Raw genomic sequence first — 6,589 nt, forward strand, 5'->3', positions numbered from 1 at the left:
CTCTTAGTATATGGACATGTTGAACTCCTGTGCCATGTATATGGACATGTTGGACACATCTGACATGTACATAGAACTCTGTATATTGAAGTGTTGCCCTACAATGCCATGTAGCTATCTCTCTGTATATAGACAAGTTGGATTCATCTGCCTTGTACCTAGAACTCTTTATATGGAAATATTTCACTACCTTCCATGTAGCTTGCTCTCTGTATATGCACATTTTGGAATCATCTGCCATGTACCTAGCTCTCTGTACATGGATATGTTGAATTGATCTGCCAAGTAGGTAGCTCTCTGGATATGAACATATTGGACTTGTCAGCCATATAGCTAGCTCTCAGTATATGGACACGTAGGACACATCTGTCATGTAGATAGAACTCTGTATATGGAAGCGTTGCACTACTCTGCCATGTAATTAACTCTCAGTATATGGACATGTTTGTTTGAACTGCCATGTAGCTAATACTCTGTATATGGAAATGTTGCACAACCCTGCCGTGTAGCTAGCTCTTTGTATATAGACAAGTTGGACTCATCTGACTTGAAGCTAGAACTACGTGTATGGACCTTTAGGACTCGTCTTCCATCTAGCTAGCTATCTATACATGGATATTTTGGACTGATCTGCCAAGTAGGTAGCTCTCTGTATATGAAGATATTGGACTTGTCTGCCATGTAGCTAACTCTCAATATATGGACATATTGGACTCATTAGTCAGGTCACTTGTAATCTTTATATGGACATGTCTGACTACTCTGCCATATACTAGCTCTCAGCATATGAACTCTTTGAACTCCTCTGCCACATAACTTGAACTCTGTATATGGAAATGTTGCACTACCCAGCCATGTAGATAGCTCTCTGTATATAGACAAGTTGGACTCATCTGCCTTGCAGGTAGAACTCGGTATACAGATATGTTACACTGATCTGCAAAGTAGGTAGCTCTCTGTATTTGAACATATTGGAATTGGCTGCCAAGTTGCTAGCTCTCATTATTTGTACATGTTGGATTCATCTGTGATGTAGCTAGTACCCTGTATAGGGTTATGTTGGACTATTCTACCATGAAGCTAGCTCTCAGTGTATGGACATGTTGGGCATATCTCTCATGCTCCTAGAAATCTCTATAAGGAAATGTTGCACTACTCTGCAATGTTGTTGAATCTCTGTATATAGACAAGTTGGACTCATCTGCCTTTTATGGAAATGTTGCACTACCTTGCCATTTAGCTGGCTCTCTGCATATGGACCTTTAAGACTTGTCCTCCATGTAGCTAGCTGTCTATACATGGATATGTTGGACTGATCTGCCAAGTAGGCAGCTCTCTGTATATGAACATATTGGACTTGTCTTCCATGTAGGTGGCTCTCAGTACATGGGCATGTTGGAATGATCTGACATGTAGCTAGAAACCTGTATATGGACATATTGGACTGCTCTGCCATGTAGTGTATGGACACGTTGGACACATCTGCCATGTCCTAGAACTCTGTATATGGAAATGTTGCTCTACATTGCATTGTGGCCAGCTCTCTGTATATAGACAGGTTGGACTCATCTGCCTTGTAGCTATAACTCTGTATATGGAAATGTTGCACTACCCTGCCATGTGGCTAGCTCTCTGTATATGGACATTTTGGACTCGTCTGCCATATAGCTAGCTCTCTGTACATGGATATGTTGCACTGATCTGCCAAGTAGGTAGCTCTCTCTATATGGACATATTGGACATGTCTGCCCTGTAGGTGGCTTTCAGTGTATGGACACGTTGGACACATCTGCCATGTAGTTACTACCCTGAATGTGGACATTTTGGACTACTCTCTCATGTAGCAAGCTCTCAGTAAATAGACACGTTAGACACACTTGCCATGTAGCTAGAACTCTGTATATGGAAATGTTGCACTATTTTGTCATGTAGCTAACTCTCTGTATATAGACAAGTTGGACTCATCTGCCTTGTAGCTAGAACTCTGAATATGGTAATGGTGCACTACCCTGCCATATGTTTAGCTCTCTGTATGTGGAAATTTTGGACTCATCTGCCATGTAGCTAGTTCTTTGTATATGGATATGTTGGACTGATCTGACAAGTATGCAGCTCTCTGTATATGAACATATTGATTTGTCTGACTTGTGGGTAGCTGTCAGTTTATGAACACCATTGACACATCTGCCATATAGCTAGAACTCAGTATATGAAAATGTTGTACTACCCTGCCATGTAGCTAGCTCTCTGTATATGGATATTTTGGACTCGTATGCCATGGAGCTAACTCTCTGTACATGGATATGGTGGACTTATCTGCCAAGTAGGTAGCTCTCTGTATATGAACATATTGGACTTTTCTGTCATGTACGTGGATTTCAGTATATGGACTAGTTGGACACATCTGCCATGTATCTAGTTCCCTTAATATGGACATGTTGGTTTACTGAGTCATGTAGCTAGCTCTCAGTATACGGACATGTTGGAGACATCTGCTATGTAGCTAGAACTCTGTATATGGAAATGTCACACTAATTTGCCATGTAGTTCGATCTCTATATATAGACAAGTTAGACTCATCTGTCTTCTATCTAGAAATCTGTATATGGAAATGTTGCACTACCCTGCCATGTAGGTAGCTCTCTGTATATGGATATTTTGGACTTCTTCTGTCATGTAGCTAGAACTCTGTACTTGGATATTTTGGACTTATCTGCCAAGTAGGTAGCTCTCTGTATATGAACATATTGGAGTTGTCTGCCCTGTAGGTGGCTCTCGGTATATAGACACGTTGGACACATCTGCCATGTAGCTACTAACCTGAATATGGACATGTTGGACTACTCTGTCATGTAGCTAACTCTCAGTATATGGACACATTGGACACATCTGCCATGTAGCTAGAACTCTGCATATGGAAGTGTTGCACTACCTTGCCTTGTAGCTAGCTCCCTGCATATGGACAGTTTGTACTTGTCAGCCATGTAGCTAGTTCTCTGTACATGGATATGTTGAACTGATCTAAAAAGTAGGTAGCTTTCTGTGTATGAATATAATGGACTTGTCTGCCATGTAGGTACCTCTCAATATATGTACACCTTGGATACATTTGCCATGTAGCTAAAATTCTCTAAATGGAACTGTTGCACTACCCTGCCATGTAGCTAGCTCTCTTTATATGGACATTTTGGACTCATCTGCCTTGTAGCTAGCTCTCTGTACATGGAAATTTTACACTGATCTGTGAAATAGGTAGCTCTCTGTATATGAACATATTGGACTTGTCTACCCTGTAGATGACTCTCAGTATATGGACATTTTTGACACATCTGCTATGTAGCTACTACCCTGAATATGGATATGTTGGACTACTCTGTCATGTAGCTAGCTCTCAGTATATGGACACGTTGGACACATCTGCCATGTAGCTAGAACTCTGTGTATGGAAATGTGGCACTACACTGCCATTGAGATAACTCTGTATATAGACAAGTTGGACACATCTGCCTTGTAGCTAGAACTCTGAATATGGAAATGTTGCACTACCCTGCCATGTGGCTAGCTCTCTGTATAGGGACATTTTGGACTCATCTGCCATGTAGCTAGCTCTCTGTACATGGATCTGTTGGACTGATCTGCCAAGTAGGTAGCTCTCTGTATATGAACATATTGAACTTGTCTGCCATGTAGGTTGGTCTCAGTATATGGACTTGTTGGACACATCTGCCACATATCTAGTACCCTGAATATGAACATGTTGGATTACTGGGCCATGTAGCTAGCTCTCAGTATATGGACACATTGGACACATCTTCCCTGAACCTAGAACTCTGTATATGGAAATGTTGCACTACCCTACCTTGTAGTGCCATCTCTATATATAGACAAGGTGGACTCATCTGCCTTCCATCTAGAAATCTGTATATGGAAATGTTGCACTACCCCACCATGTAGTTCCATCTCTATATATAGACAAATTGGACTCATCTTCCTTCCATCTAGAAATCTGTATATGAAAATGTTGCACTACCCTGCCATGTAGCTTGCTCTCTGTATATGGACATTTTGGACTCTTCGGCCATGTAGCTAGTTCTCTGTACATGGATATGTTAGACTGATCTGACAAATATTTAGCTCTCTGTATATGAACATATTTGACTTGTTTGCCATATAGTTAGCTCTCAGTATATGGACACGTTGGACACATCTGCCATGAGCTACTTCCCTGAATATGGACATGTTGGACTACTCTGTCGTGAAGCTAGCTCTCAGTAAATGGACAGGTTGGACACATCTGCCATGTAGCTACAACTCTGTACATGGAAATGTTGCACTATTCTGCCATGTAGCTAACTCTCTTTATATAGACAAGTTGGACTCATCTGCCTTATAGCTAGAACTCTGTGTATGGAAATGTTGCACTACCCTGCCATGTGGCTAGCTCTCTGTACATGGACATTTTGGACTCGTCTGCCATGTAGCTAGTTCTCTGTACATGGATATGTTGGACTGATCTGCCAAGTATGCAGCTCTCTGTATATGAACATATTGATTTGTCTGACATGTGGGTAGCTGTCAGTATATGAACACCGTTGACACATCTGCCATGTAGCTAGAACTCAGTATATAGAAATGTTGTACTACCCTGCCATGTAGCTAGCTCTCTGTATATGGACATTTTGGATTCGTCTGCCATGTAGCTAGCTCTCTGTACATGGATATGTTGGACTGATCTGCCAAGTTGGTAGCTCTCTATATATGAACACATTGGACTTGTCTGACATGTAGTTGGCTCTCAGTATATGGACAAGTTGAACATATCTGGCATGTAGCTAGAAATCTGAACATGGACATGTTGGACTATTCTGCCATGCAGCTAGCTCTCTGTATATAGACAAGTTGGACTCATCTGCCTTGTACATAGAACTCTGTATATGGAAATGTTGCACTAACCTGCCATGTAGTTCAGTCTCTATATACAGACAAGTTGGACTCATCTGCCTTCTATCTAGAAATCTGTATATGGAAATGTTGCACTACCATGCCATGTAGCTAGCCCTCTGTATATGGATATTTTGGATTCGACTATCATGTAGCTATCTCTCTGTACATGGATATGTTGTACTTATCTGCCAAGTAGGTACCTCTCTGTATATGAACATATTGGACTTGTCAGCCATATAGCTAGTTCTCAGTATATGGACATATTGGACACATCTGCCATGTAGATAGAACTCTGCATATGGAAGTGTTGCACTACTCTGCCATGTGGCTAACTCTCACTATATGGACATGGTGGTCTGAACTGCCATGTGGCTAATACTCTGTATATGGAAATGTTGCACAACCCTTCCGTGTATCTAGCATTCTGTATATATGATGCCGGCTGCAGAATACATAATCAGCACTGAGAAGGTGAGGCACAAGGATAACATGGATGAAAATCCAGTCTTTGATCCCTCCTCAGGCTACGTGCCATGGACCCCGAGGGCCAGGGAAGTAACTTCCCGAAGTCCCGGGTTCATAGACTTTGGCGAACTCACTGTTTGGCCACCTCTGTGCAATTTTCTTTAATTATACTTTTGTGCATTCTGTACTTGTTCTTTATGCTCTTAACTCTGGTAATTGTAGCTTCTGGGAAAGTGGTTGTTTTCAGTAATAATACGCACAACGTTCTTCTGATCAATGGCTCTCATGTAAATGTCACTGACCCAGTATCAAGTGTTGTGTGTGAGACTATGAGAAATAAAAGTACAGAAAAACAGGATGTAGCAATGCAGAGAATATGTAACAATTGTTTTCTAATCAATTATTCAGTTAAAGACATATGTGAGCTGTTAGTGTCCATGTACAATAATCACACTGAAACTAGTAGCTACCCCCAGGAAACACCCCTGTGTATGTTTGTTATGCTCTTTATGTTTTTCATGGGAATCTTGCTGTATGTGTTAATTTTATGTATCCCCAAACCACCTCTGGGCATAATTATTACAATCTTAATACTTTTTTGGGGAATCCTATTATATATGGTAGTTTTATGCACTACATATAATCCCCCTTTGCTTGATTATTAAATAAATTGGATATGAGGGTATAAACTGTAAATTGTCACCTTAGATATTTGAATTAGCTAGTTAAACTTCCACATATGTTTCACGAGAAAAGCTGCTTGGGCTGATCATATGAATTAGAAAAATGGTGACTGCTCCTCCAAATTGCTTCCAGGTTTGATCAATATGATTTAATTAATCCTCTTCCCCCCGAGTGTATATTGGGAATATAATAGTAATGAACATTTTTATATCTAGATATAGAAACCGAAATGGGATTAAAAGAATGTAAAAGTGAGACTACACCTTCTTAGAAAAGTCAAAACCTGTTTTTCACCTTCCCTATAATTGTAGAAGCAAGGAGGAAAGAATCATTAGTTTAACAATTGTAGCCCGGTATCTGAAATCTTGTTCACTAACAAAAGCATGTATTTTTTGCCTGCAAAATACACAGAAGCAGATTAAGTTTCTTTAGAAAGTATAACTTAGTCTTTAGTAAAACTCTAAAGCCTCTCACCTTTACCCACTTGTGATTAAGT

The sequence above is a fragment of the Chrysochloris asiatica genome, unplaced genomic scaffold, assembly GCF_000296735.1.
Source record: "Chrysochloris asiatica unplaced genomic scaffold, ChrAsi1.0 scaffold00152, whole genome shotgun sequence".
NCBI lineage: Eukaryota > Metazoa > Chordata > Mammalia > Afrosoricida > Chrysochloridae > Chrysochloris > Chrysochloris asiatica.